The sequence below is a fragment of the Kogia breviceps genome, chromosome 1, assembly GCF_026419965.1.
Source record: "Kogia breviceps isolate mKogBre1 chromosome 1, mKogBre1 haplotype 1, whole genome shotgun sequence".
In the NCBI taxonomy this organism is placed as follows: domain Eukaryota; kingdom Metazoa; phylum Chordata; class Mammalia; order Artiodactyla; family Physeteridae; genus Kogia; species Kogia breviceps.
The window spans coordinates 194,206,035-194,226,821 of NC_081310.1; the positions used below are offsets into that span (position 1 = coordinate 194,206,035).

The 20,787-nt window shown below is 52.1% G+C and overlaps 1 protein-coding gene across 6 annotated transcripts in view; it reads left to right on the top strand.

The window, feature by feature from the left end:
- Positions 1-7,336: 7,336 nt before the first annotated feature.
- The window catches only part of CASZ1 (castor zinc finger 1), a 148,788-nt gene continuing 135,337 nt past the window's right edge, over positions 7,337-20,787 (top strand). For 4 of the 6 annotated variants that reach the window (XM_067017601.1, XM_067017627.1, XM_067017611.1 and 1 more), the window contains exon 1: positions 7,337-7,488. The gene's annotated coding sequence lies outside the window, so the exon portion shown is untranslated. Of the gene's footprint in view, positions 7,489-8,507; positions 8,589-20,787 lie in introns of those variants that run through there. The other 2 variants (XM_067017647.1, XM_067017617.1) reach the window with 2 other exon arrangements.

A 20,787-nucleotide genomic window follows, 5' to 3' on the forward strand; every position in this document is an offset into this window, starting at 1 on the left:
TAAATGATCTCAATTAATTCTTCACTGTGAGGTAGATACTTACCTTGTTGCCATTTTAGAGACAGAGACACTGAGGCTGAGGGAGGTCAGGAACTTGCCCAAGGTCATACAGCTAGTAAGTACCAGAGCTGGGACTTGAACCCATGTGACCCAATTAGAAATCCAGGCTCCAATATGCCAATTATTTAAACATAGATTTAAAAACCACACACACACATAGTCTACTAAGATACATAGAAAACACTGTGATTAGTGCTGTGACAGAGGAAACAAGGGGGCTGTGGGAACCCACATGGAAGCATCTAACCCAGTTTGGGACAGAAGGACTTCAGGGAAGGCTCCCTGGAGGAGGTGATACTTGTTTTGGTCTTAATGGGTGCGTGGGAGGAGGACAAGTAAAGAAGGGGAAGAAAGGCCTTCTGGGTACAGCCTGGATGAAGGCCTGGAGGGGAGACCCAGCAGGGTATGTTTGGAGCTCTTAGCAGCTCCGTGTGGCTGGGGCAGAGGGTGTGTAAAGGTGTGACAGAGGGAGCGTTGAGAGGTGAGGCTGGAGATCTGGGCAGGGCTGTCGCTCACATCCGGGCCAGGTTGGCACAGCGGGACAGCCCTCCCCCACCCACAGTCAGCTACCTGGCACGCCTGTCCGTGTGACACGAGGGCCCCTCATCAGCAAAACAACTCTTTCCTGCCTCCCCGGCCTGCCCTGCCCTCTGTGAGACACGGTGCCATGGGCGGCGGCCAGCACCTGCACAGGTGCCAGTCGGGAGCCAGCATGGCCACTTCCGGAGTCTCACGGCGGGTTCCTTCTGCCCGTGGCCTGGCCACGTCAACCTCAGGCGGGATTGCATCCTGGGACAGAGCAGCACAGCCGTGACTAGTCCATTTTGCTTCTGCCCTCAGAGGTCTGTGCTGATGTTAGATCTGGGAGAGGTGCGAGCAACGAGGAAGGGGCTGGGGCTGAGATAATGCCCCACGTGGTACAACGCGGCAGGAACCACCAGGCCCCGGAGTGTGGCTTGTGCTCTGAGGACAGGTGGTCCCGTTGACGTCTCCATTACTTGGTTTCTCTTGTTCCACAGGGCTCTGGTGCCAGGCCTGCCCCTCCCTGACCGGCATGGGAGGGGGTAGGTATCGCCCATGGATCTTTTTTTTTAAGAGATGATGTCAGCAGTCAGCCCTGCCCCTCACCTGGCTGTACTTCTCTGTATTCAGGTGTCTGCTGACAGCATGGGCATGATCTTCCAGTGTGCAAATAGAGCGCAGCTATACCTGCATAGACCCAAACCCTCCTTTAAAGGGATATGTGTCCCACAAATGTGTGTGCGCGTGCGCGTGCGCAGACACACACACACACACACACACACACACACACACACACACACACACTCTCCCATACAGATAAAATCAGACACATACCTCACCACTTGCCATGAAAGACACTCCTATCCAAACACATCCTTAAATCTCCCAGGCGGGCTCAAAAAGATGTGCCTGGTGGATTTCACTTACATTCATTCTTTTAATTTTTCAAGTCCAACTCAAACCCAAATACGGCACTCTCAGAATGTGGGTGTTTTGAAATTTTCTGCATTATATTTATTTTTGTATGTTTCTGTGTTTCCTGAACTGTTAGCATTAAATGCGAATTACCCTCCCCCCCCCCGCCAGAAATTTAAAGCTATTTAAGAAACAGAGATGTTCAGAGGATATTAAAGCTGAAAGGGATAGAGAGGTCAGAGACTCTGGGATTAGGGAACATTCCCTAAAAGGAAAAAATTAGTCACCTGCAATTCTTTCTCGTTACCAGGTAGGGGTAAACATAAATACCAAAAAAGTGAATTAATTAGAACCAACTAGAAAAAGTAAAAGGTTGAACCAGAGAGCAAAACAGCCTGTCCCTTGACTGGAGCTGGGTGAGAGCTCAGACAGGGAAATGAAAGGAGGTACACAGTGTGGATCCTGAACTCGGAAAACAGGTAGTATTTATGGCATAGAAATCCCTAAGGCTCCTCTGTCCAGTGAGGTTTCTGGAAGGTTTGGGTGGAGAGGTAGGAGACGAAGATAGACCCCACCCCTCTGCCCCCAAGAGCTGAGCAGGTGCCCTAGAAGCCTGGGCTCAGGTAGATGTTCTAGAAGACCCCCAGAATCTGTAACAGGGCTCTGCTCTCCACTCCAGCTCCCAGGCATCTGTCCTCATCTCTGCCCGAGGTGGTAGGTGTGAACAAGGCCGCTCAAACCTTGAAACAGCCCCTGCTTGTGGCCAGCACGGTTCTAGTAAGGATTCATTACTGGAATCACAGACTCTTTCACCCATTAAATTAACAGGGGTTTTAAAAAAAAGAGTGAGAATACCGAAGGCTGGAGAGGTGGGGCTGACTCACAGGCAGCTGGGCGGAGGGCAAGTTCATACACCTTCTGGGGAGGGGGCACTCTGGCAACAGGAGTCAAAGCTCTGAAATGCGCGCTCGCTCTTTGACTCACAATTCCACTTTAAGGAATGTGCATGATTATTTAGGGACAAGGATATTCATTAGCGTTCTTTATCATAATGAAATGAATTGGAAATGAGCTCGATGTTCAAGATTTCCAATAGTGGGGGACTGGTTAAGTAAATTGTGATCAAGCTCTACCATGGGTCCACAAAACATCACGCTGTAGAAGTGTTTAATGACGTGAGAAAACCATGCTACGTACACATAGCCAGCCGGCTTAAAAAAACCCCAGAATGTTCAGTGTGCTGACTTTATAAAACAAAACAAAAAACAAACAAAGACCCTAGACTGGCAGGAAATCCAACAAAATATCAACAGTGATTATTCATGGGTGGTGGGATTACAGACGATTAAAATTTTTTCTTCCTGTTTATCTGTATCTTCTGAATTTTTTTGCAATAAACACGTGTTATCTATATTGTCAGAAACAAATAATCATGTACTTTGCAAAAAGGATGAGGGAATTCGGGGGTGGAAGGGCTTGTCAAATTTGTCAACTTAGATGGGATTTGGGAAAAAGCCCCTCTCCCATACTCCCTTCCCAGGACTCCCAAGGGAGACATTCCTAAAAAAAAAAAAAAAAAAATGCACTCAGCTTTTTATATTTTTAATTACAACTTGCCCAGTAATCACCATAATCACTTATCTTGGGCATTTGTTTAATTATTCAGTCACTAAGTGTCTATTGAGCACCCACTGTGATGCCAGAACCATGAGAGGCCCAGTGAACTTGAAAAACACAGACCTCACCCAAGGAGGACCTCAAACCCAGGAGCAGCTTAGGAAAAAGGGAAACAAGTACATAGTCTGTAATTTTTAAATTTAAAAATAGTGATTGTTTGCCAACACTGATTGTGTGCTTCATGTGTATAAAGTCTGGTGCTCGGTTCTGTGATTTCTTTGGTTCCTTTTGTCTTTTATTAGATTGAAATAAGATTTATGGTTATAAAGCAGATTTGTTCTACTTCCTTCCTCCTCCTCTCCCAACGCACTCACATTCAAGTTTCATCTCAGAGTAAAGGTAAAAATGCTTGTTGCACTCGGGGAAGTCGGGAAGTGAGGCTTTGGCCACCTCCCCATCCCTGCAGCTGGTCCTGGGGGTAAAAAGCATCAGCTCTGGAGTCAGACAGCCTAGTTCAGCCTTGGGAAAGTTAATCTCTGTGCCTTGGTTTCCTCATCCGTATAATGGGTATATTCATAACAGTAAACACTTGATACAGTTGTTGTGATGATCTAATAAGATAATTACGTACAAGTGTTTAGCGTGCTGCCTGGCACATAATAACCACTTGGTAAATAACAGCTATTGACGTACGATTAGGTGTTGCTTTGCATCACTGTAGAGGACCAGAAGCCAAAAAACTGTGACCAGGAAGCCGAGCTGTGATTACTTTCAAGCCTGTCCCAATCACACAGACTGAGACAGACTTAAATTTATTTGTTCAACAATCAATCATTGAGAGGCTCCTGGGTGCCAGGCACTGTGCTTGGCTCCCCGGCTCCTGCGACAAAGGCACAGACCCTAAGGCTCACAGTCTAGTGCCGAGGGACTTCCCTGGAGTCTTAGAAATGGGAGAGGCTCTTAATCACACGCAGCCCACCCGCAGGTAGGGGGCTAGAAGGATGGCCTCCATAGGGTCTTTAGTTGACCGCACATCCCCTCCTGCCTGTGCAGCCTCCTCTGTTGAGGCACAAGTCAACAGAGCCATCTACTTCCCCACTGTCAACCCCTGGCCAAAAGCCAGGGAGTGGAAAACTCGGCAAAGCCACCATTTCAAACTTGGCAATTCCTGGCGACTCCCAGGTTGTACCAGCTCCTCCTCCCTCCCCCAAACTTTGTCCCAGGCTCTTTCTACTCATTCTCCTACAGCTTACGTCCCTCAAGGGCAGGGACCTCAGAGGCTTATCTTGATTCACCCCAGAGAGCGAGGGCTTACTAGGTGCCAGGCTGAGGTGCGGAGGACACGAGGGGACACAGAACAAAGTCCCTGTCTCCAAGGAGCTCCCATTCTAGCAGGGGCAGCTGAACAGGAAATACGGAAACAAATGAATAAGCAAAATCTTTGTAGACACTCAAACAGGGTAAAGTGAGAGAGAAAGGCTGGGGAGCTACTTTAGGGAGAAAGTCTCCCTGAGGAGGTGACATGCGAGCAGAGGCCTGAATGATGCAAGGAAGCAGCTGAAAGAAGGGCATTCTGGGCAGAGGTGACAAGTGCAAAGGCCCTGAGGTAGGGACAGGCGTGGTGATTTCCAGGGAAGCAAGAAGCTAGTGTGTCGGGACAATGTGACCAAGGGGAGGGTGGAGGGAGGTGAGGTCCAAGGGCAGGCAGTGGTCAGATCTTGCTGACCATGGGAAAGTTTGTATTTTATTTTAGGGAAAGCTCAGGAAATGCTAAAATGAAGCAAATGAGGAAAAGACCATCTGATTTCAGTCTCTGCAAAGCGAGTTGGGTGTGGGGAACAAGGCACTAGAGGCTTTTGAGGCCTGGGCTACTTTTTGGGTGTGGTGCTTTCTCCCAGCCTTTTGCTTTGTTTTCGGGTTTTTTTTGAGTGGGGGGTGGTGGTTGGGAAAGGAAGAGGAGGCCTCCCTTCTCACCTCACGCCAATGTCCTCCTCCCCCTCCCAGACTTGCCACTGTTTCCAGCTTCCCCCACCCCAGATGTGTTTCCTTCACAGGAGGTAGAAAGGCTCCTTGGCGGGGGGCAGGGGGCGGGGGGTGGGTGGGGAAGGATTGTGAAGCATCTGAGAAAAAATGGAGGGAATAATAAATGTTTTAATAAAAGTGTGATGGGTGAGATGCAGATGTTGGGGTGTGTGTGTCGGGGGGGCAGAGCCTTATAGTGGGAAAGGGGGGAGGGGAGAGACCAGCAAACTCCTCAACCAGCTTCTCAGAGGCAAGGCCTGTTGGTTCTTTTTTTTTTTTTAAGATTTAATTTTATTTATTTTTGGCTGCATTGGGTCTTTGTTGCTGCGTGCTGACTTTCTCTAGTTGCAGTGAGCAGGGGCTGCTCTTCCTTGTGGTGCACAGGCTTCTCACTGCAGTGGCTTGTCTTGTTGCAGAGCACAGGCTCTGGAGCACAGGCCCAGTAGTTGTGGCGCACGGGCTTAGTTGCCCTGCGGCATGTGGGATCTTCCCGGACCAGGGCTCGAACCCGTGTCCCCTGTGTTGGCAGGCGGATTCTTAACCACTGCGCCACCAGGGAAGTCCCTGTTGGTTCATTTTTGTCTCCCCAGCCCCGGTAAAGATGTGCTCTTCACTGGGGCTTGGCAAATGCCTGGGGAATGAATGAATGAGTACAGGACTGTTGCTGGAGAAAAAACGGGCAGAAGAGGAGAAGGAAGGGAGAGAGGGCAGGAAGAAATGAGGAGAGGGAACACTGGATGTCCCAAGGAGCGACGACAATTACTGGCATTTATCGATCACTGTCTTGGCCCAGGCACTTTTCCTGCATTAACTCATTTTAGCCTCTCAACACACCCGGGCAGTAGTACAATTATCATCCCCATTTACTGTTGAGGCAACGACGCACAGAGGCGTCAAATGCCTTACTCAAGGTTACCCAGCTGGTAAGTGGCTGGAGTCTGACCCCAAAGCCCAAGCTGTTAACCACGTCTTTACACTGTCCCAGGAGTGGAATGAGCCCCGAATCAAAAGTTAGAACACCGCTTCTCAGGTCATTACCCCTCACCAGTCCTGAGAGGCTTTGCTGCAACCTTGCAGATTAGGCCCCAAAGTCTACCAGCCTGCAACAGTGCTTACCAGCCTGTGGCATTTCCTCCTAGTTTCATGCATTCTGTTGAACGCTTCTCAAAGCTGCTGGTCATACTTTCCATTTTTATTCATTTATTCAACGAGTCATTTAGCTATTTGTTTAATTACTATTGTGGTCAATTTCTCCTTATCATCAGAGTGTTTCCTCCTTTCTTTCAAGTCAGTTTCCATTCTGTCCTCGTTCAGAAGGGAAAACACGTACAGTGATTGGTCAGTCCTGGGATGGGCACTGGCCAGGCTGAGAAAGCCAGGACCACAGCCTTCGCTGCTGACCTCCAGGCTCAGCCTGGCGTGGCCACCTCAAACCTCCAGGGTGGGCAAAGGGAGAAAAGGGAGGTTGATCTCCAATGGAGTATGAAGGTCCCCCTCAAAGAGGCCTTCTCTATCCCCCGGGCAGGGGAAATGAGCTCTCCCAAGATACCCTTTATCCTATTGCCTTGTTTTATTTTCTTCATGATCCTTTCACTCTCTGAAATCATATTATTCTTTTGTTTTAATGTTCATTATCTGTACCCACCCCCACCCCCACCCCGCCCCACGGCCCGGCCCCAGGTTCATTCTTCATGGCTTATCTTGTTCACTTAAGGATTTATTTCTTGCACAATGGACTCAATGAAAAACTCCCTTGCAAAGAATAAGTGCGAAGCGGATATCAAAACAGTGAGGACATCACGTTCTTTTGAGTTCGACAGTTCTAACATTCTAACTTGCAGGAAAGAGCTAGTTCTTCAGAGGAAAAGTGGGAAGCAGACTGGCTCCCGGGGTTCAGAACAGGTGAAAAGTAACCCACTCCCGTCTCTCCTCTCTTGTCCCCCCCCCCCCCCCCCGCCTTTGCTCCACTCAGTCCGGGGTGGAGGAAGCTTCTCCAGCTGCAAAAGGGAGCCGCGCGCTTCAGATCTGCTCCGCAGGCCGCGTCTCGCCGCGCGCGCCCGCCGAGCTCCGCGGGGCGGTGGGTGGGAAGAAACCGAGAGGGGAAGGTCTGGGGGTGTGAGGGTGGAGCGGAGCCCGGCCCCGCGATCCGGCCCGGGTTTTGCTTGCCACCCACTCGCCCGCTCGGCCGCGGAGAATTCCTTAATCACAGCGGGCGAGAGCAGAGACTGGGAGCGAAAAATCCGGGATCCGGCAACTTTGGGCAGCGCATGCGCGCCCGCGGCGCTCCATCCCAAACACACACACATTTTTCCCCCGGACTTGGAAAGTCACCCAAAGCCGCCCCAAGTGCAGGTAAGAGACTCGGCGCTCCCTCCGCCGCGGCCCCCCCCACGCCCCTCATCTCCGCGGGCCTCCCGGGGTGCTTCCCCGCCTCGCCCCCTGTCCGGGCGCAGCCCCCCACCCCCGGGGCTGCCGCTTGCAGCCGGGAGCGAGCGAGCGAGCGAGCGAGCGAGAGAGCCAGCCAGCCAGCCAGCCAGCCTGCGAGCGGCGGCTGCCACCCAACTCCGGCCGTGCGGGAGGCAGGGGGCACGGAGGGCTGGCACCCGGGAGCGGGGTGGCGCGTCGCCCGCCGCGGCCAGGGAATGCCCAGCGCGAGGCTCCGGGGAAGGGGAGGGCTGCTGCTCCTGGGGGTCACTTACTCCAACTGAGGGGGCGGCGGGGTAAGGGAGAAGAGGGGGAGGTGCCAGGCGCGAGTGCAGGACTTTGCAAATAGGGTGGGGGCGCCCCCCGCGCTGCGGGCTCCGGGGTGGGGGGGGCAGGTGCTTGCCAATACCCAGTAATCACTCCTTCCCCCTACGCTCCCCCCCTCAACCTCCCGAGCTGCAAGGGTTCGTGCGCTTTCCAGGGCAGAGAAGGAGGCAGGGGTGAGGGGCGCCTGGGGTGACTTTGCAAGACTTTGCTCAAGGGAAGGGGGTGGGTGGGGAACCCCTCCAGCCGACTCTTGTGCCCCAGTACCAGGGTGTAGGTGCTACCGGCAGAGGTAGGCAGTGTTCACTTAGGCGCGGGGTGTCAGGGGGTGCCTCCTGGTGGGAAAACGAAGGCAAGAGGTTGCTTGGCTGGGGGGAGCGGCGCCCCCTTTTTCATTTGTGCCTGGGAAGTTTGTCTCAAGTGCGCTGCTTCGGGCGCGGCAAGTGGCGCTCCTCACTGCCCCCCCACCCCCACCCCAGCCTCTCCGGGTGCAGGGCTGGCAGTGCTGCGCACAGGGAGCCGGGATGCCGGCTCAGGGCCGTGTGACTGTCGGCCGGAGCCCGCCTGGGTCCCGGGAAAAGTTCGGGGGAGTTGCCGCGGTTGTCGTGTGCTCTGGAAGAGAAGTTGCGCCCGGGGACGTGGGATGCCCGGCTGGCAGGCCGGTGGGCGTGTGGAGCCGTGCACTCTCGCGGGGCTCGGCCGAGGTGGGCGAGGGTCCGGTGGGGTCTGTAACCCCAAGGGTGGGCTGAGGGTGACCCCGGGGCTCAACAGTTGGGGAAAGGGAGCCCTGAATCCAGGGGCGCACGGCTAAAATAGGCACCAGGCGGAGGACAGAGAATGGTAGCTTGTGGGAATACGGAGGGGCACTGAAGGGGAGAGGGCCGGGCTGCCCGGTCACTTGGGGTCGAGTTTCAGGGCAAAGGAGCGCGAGGTGGCTGGTGGAGGAGTGTCGGGGAGCGGGGCTCCAGGGGGCGCACGGGAATGGGGGATCGGCCGGACCGACAGTCCCGGGGCAAGGGGCCGAGTCGTGCGCCCGGGGTGAGCCGGCCGGGCGGAGCGGCGGCCGGTTTATTTTTACTCGGTGGCATTTGCAGAATGTGCAGCTGATGGCCGTCGGCCGCCAGGAAGTTTTGCTTTCTGTTCTTTCTCTCTTTCCGAAGCCAGCGCGGCCGGCAGCGAACGGGCTGGGGAGCCGGGCCTGGGAGGGGAGGGGGCGGCCCTGGGTTGGCAAGGTACGGGCAGGGGCTCACTGGGGCGGCGGGCGGGGGCTGGTCGGGCGAGGGCGGCGGGCGGGCTCTGGGCCGCTGCAGAGCTTTTGGGCGAATGTCTGTCCCCAGCGTTGGGAGCTCCTCGGCGAGGGGAACAGGTGTATGCGCCGTCAATCACGGCGGGAGGGACACTTCGGGGGCGTAGATTAAGATGATAATAATAATAGATTTTTCTCTAGGGGGTGGGCGCAGATTCTTCCTACAAGTCATCCCCGACCCGGGTCCGGAGTTGGGGGAGGAATGGAGTGCCGAGGGAGGCAGGGGGACGCTTCACTCTTCCACACAAGTTTCTTTCTCCTGACCCGGCTTCAGCTTGGGAAGCGGGCCCTGGGTGCGGCGAGGACCTCCTTCCAGGCGCGCTGGGGAGGGGGCGGGCGCGTGTGCGGTGTGTATGATTTGTCCACCAGCAAAGCAGCAAAAACACCCCTCCAACGTGCCTGGAGCTCCCCCAAACCCGGCTGGACCAAGGGGCAACCCGGGGTTATGCGTCGCTGCCCGGGCGGAGCCTGGGGCCACGACCCTCAGAGCGTGTGGTTGTCCCGCCAACACCCCGTACACTCTAAGAGATGGGGGCGGCGAGGGGGAAAAAGCCAGGATAATCGCCGGGCAAAGTTGGTAAATTTAGGGCGCCTCTAAGCTGGTACAGACGCGCGATGAGAGCGCGCGAGGAGACTGGAAAACAGATCGCCGGGTAAATTGGTGCGTCTGCCCGCCTACCCACCCCACGGCGCGCGCGCGCGCACACACACACACACACACACACACACGCACGCCACACACACACACACACACACACACACGCACGCCACGCACACACACACGCCGTCCTACACACACACACACACGTCGCCGTCCTAACACACACACACACACACACACACACACACACACACACACACACACACACACACACACACACACACGTCGCCGTCCTAAAGGGAGCTGTCCGGGCTGAGCAGGAGCAGCTGCGCCGGGCGTGGTGAGGGGGGTAGTTGGTCCCCGGGGGCTGCGCCCGGGCTGCGCTCCACGTGCCCAGAGGGGGCGCTGGGCCGTTCGGCGCCCGAGCGCAGAGCTCCGGGTTTGCGCCCTGGTGGCGGCGAGGCGGTGCGTCCCGGGCGGGCGTCGCATCCCGCGCCATCTCCGGCGACTCGCACTGCCTCTGCTGACGCCCAGCTGCTTTCCCACTTCCCAAACTTCGGCATTATGGTTTTCACCTCACTCGAGCTCTGAGACCCTCTCCAGGGCAGGGTGGGGAACTTTTCCCTTCCCGGCAGCGGCCACGGCCTCTCTGCCCGGAATCCGGCGAATTGGAGAGACTGACTCCCCCCACCTCTCCATCTTGTTAGCCACCTTAGAGGCGGTTAACGAGAGTTTATGGGGAATATTGTTGAACTTCAGTAATCAGGTTTCCAGCGATCTTATGCCTCCTGTTTAATTTATTAGACTAGTTATTTATTCTGTTGATGATAATCTGTTGCTGGTTTCTATGGAGATGTTAAACTGATCTCTTTCAGAAATCAAACTCCATATGCACTAAAACGTTTAAAGGGGCAGTATCTCTCTCCTTTTTCTTTTCCCCTGACTTTTGTTTTGTTTTGTTTTCTAGACTTTGCACCTTGCAGACACTTTGCGTCTTTCTCTGAGTCTCGGTGCATTTTATTTCCTTCTTACGAAGGAGAGAAGCCCGGAGACTCACGCTTTGTGGCAAGTACAGCTTATTATGGCTAGTAGAAAGCCAAGGCTTTGATCCCTAAGTTGCATCATCATTTAAAACAGATCATTTCACCACCACCCCCTTCTCTCCCATAATATAAGAGCAAAATTCTTTCAAGATCAAAGGGTTCAATCTAAAAAAAAAAAAAAACAACAAACTGTTGTGTAAAAAAAGGAAGTCAGTCAAATGTGAACCTCTCCTATATATCTGCTTCCCTTGTGTTTAAAGAATTTTTTGCATAAGAAAAACAAAACTTGTAGCTCAGCTAATTTTTCATACTTATTAATAGTTTATCTTGCCCCCCCCACACTTTTTTTAATTTAAAAAGAAGTTCAAAGTTAGATTTCTCTGCCTGCGGGGGTTGAGGTATATTTGCTTCTCTTTTAGATCCTGACCATCTGTTTTTGGAAAATTAGCCTCTGGGAAGAGGGGAAAAGGAGTTTTTACTCAAACCTAATGGAGTGCTTTAAATTTTTAAAAAATATTCTCACCCAAATGTTTTAAAGTCTTAATTTTTCTACTTTATAGGGGAATATCAGTAACCTCTGGTGTATGAGAGCATATCAACTTTTCCTCCTTTTCCCTCTTCTCCTCTCCTCAGGTATTTTTCTGTAGACTTGTGACTTTGAGGGGGTGGGTACAGTGCATTAAGAAAGTAAGGCCAAAAAAAATTATCTTGGTTTGTGACACTCTGAAAAATTGCAAACCCACTCTGAACTCAGATATTTATCACGCTGACAGATATGATACAAAGCGATTGCATTTCCTAATGATCCTCTGGGACTGAGTTGTAGGTAAAACCATTTAATGCATTTTTAATATTAAAGTAAGGCCTGGGTTCTATTTTCTTGGAGGTGGGGGAGTGGATGTCCCTCTCTGGAGCTGATGCTTTCTGAGTGTACTGTTTTGCTTTTTCAGCTAGAGCCCACCACCTCCCACCCCTTCACATTTCCACTTACTTTGGGGAAGGATGAGCCCCACACAGGGCATTTATTTGGCTTTTATAAATAAATTTGTATCTGTCCCGAAGATCCAATGCTAAATAAGAGCACACTTAAAAAAAAAAAAAAGAAAAGAAAAAAGCAAACCTCAGACTCCACCCCTGCTATAGGAAATAAAACAGAGGCAATACTTGACTTTTTTTTTCTCCTTCTGCCATCATGGTTCTCTTTTATATTATTTTATTTTGGAAGAGGGTGGACTGGTTGTTACTGCTCAGCTCAGAGGAGAGAGGACCCATTCCTGTTATTTCCCTGTCCGCTATATTTTAAAAATATGTTTGATTTGGATTGCAAACAGAACAGGCTTACCGGTAGAAAAGAGCACTGTGGCTTTAAACTCACGAGTTTGCATATTCTCCTTGTATCTTTCCCCTTTGCTAATTATTGTGTTGTTTTCAGAGCAAATATGTCATATCCATGGCGACCGGGCAGGTTTATTGTCTTTCTGAAGCAATAGCTCACATAAGTAATTAATGACTTTCTTTTTTTTCCTCTGGCTTAGGTTAAACAGATCATTCAAGGAAAGTCATATCTCTCTTCTCTCTTCTCTCTCTCTCTCTCTCTCTCTCTCTCTCTCTCTCTGTCTGTCTTTTAGCCCAGTGACATAAGAACATGAGTTAGAACAAGAAAATACTTTAACCAAGAAGTCAACAGCTTATTTTCCCCCATTTCTTTTAAAAGCTAAAGTGTCAGCTTTCAGACATACGAGTCTGTCATTCTTGCAGCCGAGAGCAGTGCGGTCCACGCGTGGGTTGGAAATCCATTTGAAGGTTGTACAGCAGGGGAAGTGCTGGCATGGGGGGAGTAACCTGAAGGAATTTGTTTTTGAGGTGGGGGGGGAGGCACTCCAAAATGAGTGTTTCTCCTGTATTTAGCGGAATTTAATTAAATTGTGTACATGAAAGAATTAATGAGTCGGTAGTAATGTCCTTGTCGTTCCCCCCACCCCCCCCCCCGCCCCCCTTTCCCCAGTCTGGTTAATTGGAAAGACAAAGTTTTTCTTTTCAATTCACCTTGAACTTCAGCTTTCTCCAGCCTTTGTTTCAAGTGCTTTTTCCTAGAAAAGTACCTTTTGGAATCCCTTCTGGTTAGTATTTCCAGCATTATAGCGGGGGTTTGTTTTTGTTTTTTCCCCTTAGACCTACAACTCAGAGCTGGTTTCTGCTTCTCAGGAATCAACAGCTCTGATGATTGATTATGAGTTGGATTTTTAAACTTTTTTCTTTTTTGGGGGGGGCAGCTTTTGAGGATGTAAAATGATATAGATGGCCCATGTCTCTTCCGTATCAGGGAGGGTAGAAGCAATGTTTTCCTTTAAAAAAAAAAAATCACCATTTATGTTCCACCCCCTTTCAAATGGACCTTTTGCTAATAAGCCTTATGATGTCACCCGGTAACTTTAGAAATATCCTATGTGTCCAACTGATATTCTCCAGCAGCCCTGCAACAGACATGCATTAATTAGGCACATTTATATGCTGTTGCCCCTCTTTTTGAAATTTCAGGTGTAGCTAAGGGTTTGTGTGTGTCCTTAAGAAAAGGGAATGAAATAAAGAGAAAAGCATTTATATTATATTTATACCTGGACACAATGAAAAAGGATAGTTCCCCCATCTGAAGTAAGTTAAAAAAGGCTGTGAGTCAACTGAATGAATCCTTAGGCTTTTGGCATTAAAAATAAAAATATAAAGCAGAAGAGAGATTTATTTGGTATCTGGTTTCTGAAGAGGAGAAGAGAAGGCCAGGCAAGTCTGATGCTGAGACTCCAGCGGACTTGTAATTGAGCCCGTAACCTCTTGATGTCTATATCAGAAAAACAGACACGAGCAGAGGAGGAGAGGCAAACAAGCCTTGTAGAGGAGGGAGCTCAGGGGGAGATTCACAGAGAGAGAGAGAGAGAGAGAGAGAGAGAGAGAGAGAGAGAGAGAGAGAGATTTAATTTATAGACATTTTAAAAACCGTAATTTCATTAGGATCTGTTCTTCCCCTTCTCTGAAGGGCAGCCCGGCAGACCGATAAGGCCGGTCCCTGTGCTGCTGGGATGCGTGGTGTGTGGGTGGGCGTGAACGCGGGCATCCTTTTCAGTTCCGAGGGAGCGTTTGTTTCCCTTCTGCCTACTTTCTGCTGGCTTCCTCATTTTGGAATTTAAAAATCCCAAATCGCCAAAAGTTAGCCGTGGCTTCTGGCTGCCTGGTGGTCTGCCCTGTGGGCGCCACGCCGCTCCATGAGTGGATGTGTCTGCTGCCTGACCTTTGGCATCAATGCGTCTTCCTTCTGTTGCCAGGTGGCCCGTGGTTCCAGCCACGTGAGACCACTGGAGAGGGTGGGCACCCCCATCTCTGCCCCCTTCAACTTCACCAAGTTAAGTTGCTGTGGTTCGGAGACCACAGTGTCGGGGGAGCCGGGGGGAAGCTAAAGCCTGTCGTAAATTCTGCAAAAATTAATCAACCGTTTAAGAGCTGCACGTTAACAAGGGTGTACCGGCAGGCCGGGCCTTCTCCTGTTCCCCCTGTTCAAAGTCCAGCAGAGCCAGGGTGGCTGGGACGGTGGGAAGGGAAGGGGGAGTTTGTTTTTTGTTTTTGTTTTTTTATCTGAATAATTGAGAACAACTGGAGAGAGGGAAGAAGAGACAGGGATTTGTTGAATATAAATCCTCAAGTGCCCTTGTTCCATATTGTTGGAATTTTTTTTTTTCCCTTTTGGTCTGTATTTGTCCTGTGTGTCTTTGGTGGAAAAGATACGTAGAGAAAGAGAGCAAAGGAGGGGGGTGGGGGGGAGAGAGAGAGAGAAAGAGAGGGAAGGATGGAGAAGAGAGAGAGAGAGAGAGAGAGAGAGAGAGAGAGGGAGACGTGTGGCTCCTTCGGAACTCATTATCATTCTTAATAAGTCTTAAGGAATAAAGGAGAGCATTGAGTGTAAATGCTGGGTAATCCTAACACTTCTCAAGGTGAGAGGAGTCTTGAGGACACAGAGAAAAGAGAGAGCAGAGGAAGGGGTGGGAGGGGGCCCAAGCAGCCCTGGGGGAGTGGTAGGCCCAGGGTCTGGGGGGCTCTGCAGGAGGCCTGGAAGCTGGGGTGGGGACACCCAGAGGAGCCCCAATGAGATGGCGTCAGAGATGACACGGGGGACCTCCAGGAGAGGGTGACCTTCTGGGACCAGGAGCAGGGCTGATGGGAACCTCTACCCTGGGCCTGCCCTGCTTTGGGTTGGGGTGGAGGCCAGGGGCCACAGGGCCTTTGCTCCTTCCTGGGCGCCGTCTCCCCAGCCAGCTCAGCCCCTGCCCCCTGGCCTCGGGTTCCCGGAGAAGGCCCCGGGGTCTTGTCCTGCTCTTCTGGCTCCCTTGCATTGTCTGCTCTGGGAAGCCGGTTGGGGGGGAGGGGGACACACAGAGCAGCGGCCAGAGCTCAGCTCCGGACACTAGGTGGCTTAGAGGATCTTCGAGGTTTTCCAAGATGAGCAGCCACTGGCTTCCTCTCTCCTCCCCGCTGGTGGGCTCCGCTGTGCCCGTCCTCTGCCGGGTCCGGGCAGCCCTGGCTGACCGGCAGGAGGGCGAGTGGGCATGGGCCCAGGGGCCATGGCATGACTCCTGCGGCCAGCGCTCCCAATGAGCAGCTTCCAGGCAAGGCGAGGAGGAGGCCAGGGGCAGCTTCCGTGGGGGGAAGGCAGCCGGTCAGGGCCACTTACAGGAGGGCCAATTGGAGCTCAGCCCTGTGTTCTCTGCTGCTTGGGCATGAGGCACTGCTGAACCCGTGGTGGGGGGGAGGGCAGTCTCTGCTTCTTCCCCTTTTGAGTTCACGTGCCCCCTTGGAGAATCCTCTTAATAAAAAAATCTCATAAGCATAAATACTGCTCATACTTGGAGGGGTTTCACAGATCTTGTAAACCCAACCAAGGACCCTCTAGGGTCCCTTGCTCTGGTGGACTTCTTTCCAGTTCTCCAGGACTGTAGGGGGGAGGGGGGCAGTGATGAGGCAAAATCAGTTCTCACCGCCCCTCCAGCCCCTGCCTGCCTCCGTACCTGGAGAGCAGAGCCATGTCAAACTGTGACACCCACTGGGCCCCCCGCAGGTGGATTAGAGCTAACGCTCAGGCGCCCATCTGAAGCACCACACCTGAAAGATAGTTGCCCTTCTCTGGGCCAAAGACCACCTCCCCCTCATCCGGCTGGCATTGTCTCAGGTTCCTGGGGTGTTTGAAGGGTCTTAGCCAAGGTCATGTCAGAACCACTGATTGTTTTCTCTAGGGACAGAGGTGGGCAGGGAGACACAATTCAGGTTTGACTTACTGTAGTCCGGTTTGTTTTGTGTGTGTGTTTTAAAACTCTTTCTTTTGGAGAGTAACTTCTGGGGAGCATGCAAAAGGGGGTGCGTGGGAGTTAGAGATGAAGGCTGATGACTGAGCTGCTGAATCCCGGAGGGAGAGCAGGACGGGTTAATGGCGGGTGGATTCTGCTTTTCTGCTGTTTAAAAGCAGTAATGACCAAATTGCGTGCCCTGCGTGTGCCTTGCTGACGAGATTTACCGAAAGCAAGCTGCGCTGCCTCTCTGCTGCTGGTCTCGGGGTGGGTAAGCCTCTGTGTGTGTGTGTGTGTGTGTGTGTGTGTGTGTGTGTGTGTGTGTAAATGAGAAGACGGGGTGGGGGAATTAGCTCTGCCAGCCTGGCACCCTTCCCCAGCACTAATTGCTGGCAGAGTACCCACGGGGGCTGTGCCAGCGTCTCTAGCTCTGCCCGCCCCCCTCGCCCCCGGGGAGCTCAGCTGTGCAGCTCGCTATGTGAGGGCCATTTCCGGGCCCACTAGTCCTGGAGGCTTCTTTGGGAATTTCAGGGAAATCTGATCCTTGGTGGGTGGGGTGACCAGGGGCCAAGCCCCAGCATCCCTGGTCTGGCATGAGGGGACAGGGTAGGACTTAGGTGGTCCAGAGCTCCCCTGAGGTCTAGTTGTAAGCATCAGGAGACCCTATTCCAGTTCTGATTCTGCAGTAAATCATCGTGTGGCCTTGGGCAAGTCATTCGACCTCTCTGAGCCTCAGTTACTTCTCTTACCAAATGGCCTCTGACACTATTGCCCTCACAGGGTTGCCCTGACCATCGGCTGAGCTTGTAGCTGTGAAAGTCCTTTGAAATAATTAAGCGTGATGAAGAATTTATCATGGTCGCGTTGTCAAGTATAGGGTGCCCCCAATGTCATATGAGCCCGTTTTATATAATATGGTATTAGTCTCAAAGGGGACGCCTATGAATTCCATTCCAGAAAGCTTTGAGTCTGGATGTTGTGTGGTGCTGGGGTTGCATTTTTGTACCAGGTTGTGGGTTGGTTCTTTTTTTGGGGGGGAGGGTGGTAAATAAGTTGTGTAATTCAGTCTTTAGAAAATGAACAGTTAAATGTATCAACCTGGATGAATCTCAAAAGCACAATATTAAGCCCCCAAACAAGTCACAGAAATCGCTGGGAGCTTGGGGCTGAGTTGGGGGTGGGTGTTGCTTTTCAGGCAGTATGGGGGAGCCCATTCAGGATGTGCGGTGTGCTTAGCTGTTTTGAGCCATGGATTCAGTGAGGAGCTGTGTGTATTGTAGATTATGCATTCTGGAGCCAGCTAGCTGGGGGATCAAAGTCGTGCCCTTAACATCGGTTACTTAACTAGCCCGTGCCTCAGTTTTCTCACCTGTAAAATGGGGATAACAGGACCTACCTCGTGGGGTTGGTGTGAGGATTAGGTACGGTACGACGTGTAAAGTGTCTTCCAGACCCAGGTGGGGGTGCGTGTGGTCGTGTCTGCTGCCCTCCGGGTAGTGCTGTGGATGGGAGCCTGGGGCAGCCGCTCTCTACGTATCTGGGGGCTGGGACCCTGGTAGGGGTGGTGCACGATGGTGTTGGAAATTCTGAATTTTGTGTTTTACCTCTCTGGGCTGCCTTGGTGTTTTTGGTGATGAATCAGAAGGGGATGAGAAGAAAGAGACTGTGCCCACTTTCAGAGACAGAGCCCAAGCGGGGCAGGGGCCTTTGGTCTCTCTTTTCCACTGTGGCCAGATTGGCTGTTCCTGGAGCTTGAGGGGTAAGGTGGGGGCAGACCCTGGGAACTCACTCCGGGTGCCAGTGGCCTCCACCTGTGTTCCTGTGGCCCAGGAGCCTAGTGCTGAATGCCGGGGGTCCCCGGGGTCCACGAGTGTGCAGAGGCTCTGCTGTGGGGGAGACATGTGGCTGGCAGAGGGTTAAGAGCTGCTGCTGGAGTCGGGCTGAGCCTGGTGTGACTTTTGTTTCTCTCAACTGGGCAAATGAATTCCTTTAATTTTTTGTTTCCGTGTCTGTAAAATGGGAGTTGGAATTCCTACCTTGTGAGAATTAGGTGAGAGGATAGTGATTGTAGCTGTCACGTGCTGAGGGTTGATGTCAAGCTTTGTTTCAGGAACCGAGCTTAGCCCAGCGAGCAGCACACAGTAGGGACCACGGGATAAGGATCAGATGATTAAGAGACTAGCCTTGGGCCAAGCCTCAGTTGGGTCCCTGGATGACCTGGAGCTAACCGGAGTGCAAGAGGGCCTAGCCATAGTAGCTGGGCAGGGGCGTCATGTGGGTGGAGCCAAGGTTTAAGCCCACCCTTGGGTGATCCTGCTCCGGGGAGCACTCCCCAGGCATGGGTGGAGGTGGGGAGGGAAGGGCCTGGAGCAGAAACAGAGGAGGCCTGGTGGCAGTGACCTAAGGAGGCAAGGGCATGGGGGCTGTGAAGCGAGGAGCGCTGGAGGGGCGAGGGGCACTTATGGAAGATGAGGTGTATGAAACTCCATGGGCCTCTCCCATTTCACTGTGCTATGCCCAAACACCCCGGTTCTTGTTTCACTATCTGAGATCTGGGAGCAGGTTAATTTCCATGACGAACTCCAGGCCACGTGCTCCGAGGATTTATCTAATTAAACTGATCTGATGCTTTTTTCTAAGAAAGAAAGAAAGGAGGGGAGGGAGGGAGAAAAGAAAGGTAGGAAGGAAGCAAGGAAGGGAGGGAGGGAGGAAGGGAGAGAGGGAAAAGAAATGGAGCAACCGAAGGAAGGAATGAGAGGGAGGGAAGAAGGGAAGGAAGGAAGGAAAGATAAGAAAGAAAGAAGGAAAGGAGGGAGGGAGACAGATTGGCTGGAGGCAGACCAGTGGTTTTTGAAAGGCCATGACAGAGTGGAGGGGTTGCCTGGTGGCTAAGGTGGGGGTCTTCCTGGTGGGCCAGGTTTCTGTCTTCGGTTACTTTTCATGTATCTCCAACATAGCTCTTGGGCTGGGAAGGAAAGGGCTAGCTAGAGGGATTCTGGATCTGTACTGTTCACTACAGTAGCCACTAGCTCATGTGGCAATTTAGACTAAGTTAAATGAAAAATTCAGTTCTTCGGGAATTCACTGGCGGTCCAGCTGTTAGGATTCCAGGCTCTCACGGCCGAGGTCCCATGTTCCATCCCTGGTCGGGGGAACTCAAATCCCACAAGCCGTGCGGTGTAGCCAAAAAAAAAAAATTCAGTTCTTCCATGAGCTAGCCACATTTCAAGTCCTCCATAGCATGCAGCACAGAGAAGGAACATTTCCATCTCATAAAGTTCTATTGGACAGAAGGGTGCTTCCCTCAGAGCCTGAGCTAAACGGAGGAGCCCCCAAGGGACAGCGATGGAGGTTGGGCGGCTGGGATGTACCCACAAGTCAAAGGGACCTCCCTGTCTGGAGCCAAGGCCTCTGTCATGCTGGGGCCGCCTTCTGTATAGATTCCACACGTTTCCTCTCTCCCAGGGCAGGTGGGGCTAGAGTTCAGCAGAACAGGGTTAAAATCCTTCTCCCACTTACTGTCTTTGTGACCTTGGGCAGGGGTCTGAACTCTCTGACCCTGTGGAATTGGGCTAACGGCGGATAGTACCTGTCTCATCGGGTCGTTGCGATCGTTAACTGAGCTGATGGGTGTCAGCACTTAGTCTGGTGCTGGGCACATAGCAAGCACTTGAGAAATGGGGACCACTCTTGTTATAATCATTATAATTATAGTTGTTGATATTATTTTCATAATGATTATTGAATAGCTTTTGTGGCTGCTAAGTTCTTAGGGACACTGCTTGACCAAATGCTGATTTCTCCATAATCAGCACTTTAAATGAGCCCCCTCCCAGACCCCTTTCTTCTGAGATCCCAATTTGGATCCCTTCTTTCCATCTGTCCCCATCCCTCCTTTTTCTGGCACAAGGAAGAGCTGAAACTGCCCCAGAATTAACTCTTGCAGGCCTTTGTATTATACTTGTGAATTAGACCCCCTACCCCTTCCAACACATGTATAAGCGTGCCCGTGTGTGTGTGTGTTACACACACACACACACACTCTTCTCCATGGGCCAAACTACATTAAAAAAAAATAGTTTTGGGGGGGAAATAGGGGAGAGCAGATGTGGCCCTGACAGGGCTAGCTGGGTTGTTTGCGGGTGGAGGTGGGGGTGGCGGCCTCTGGGAGGGACGTGTGTGTTTATTCCTGGACATTGCCCAGTGCCCTGTGTGCTAATGTGGAGCTGAAAAGTCCCCTGCATTGTGCAGGCTCCTTTCCCCGTGAAAAGGCAATTGAGTCAGTGAGTTCCGAATGGATTGGAGCTGACAGTAAATGAAAATCTGGCAGTGGGTAGAAAATAAGCTCCCCCGCCCGTACCCCCCACCTAACACACCCTTGCTCTGCCCTCCCTGAACTCCCAGTGCCTGTTTGGTTTTGAGAGGGGGTTCGAAGATAATGATGATTCCTTTTGGTGTGTATCATCAGCCGGGGTTCTGCCGCAGCCTCCTGCCCCCTTCTCCAGGGATGGCCTAGCCCCCTCCCCCAGGTTGCTGTAACCCCACGCCAGCCCACCCCAAACTCCCCTTCGCCTCCGTGGCTCCGCCAGCGATCCCGAACGAGTTAAGGGCTGAATCAACTCTAGA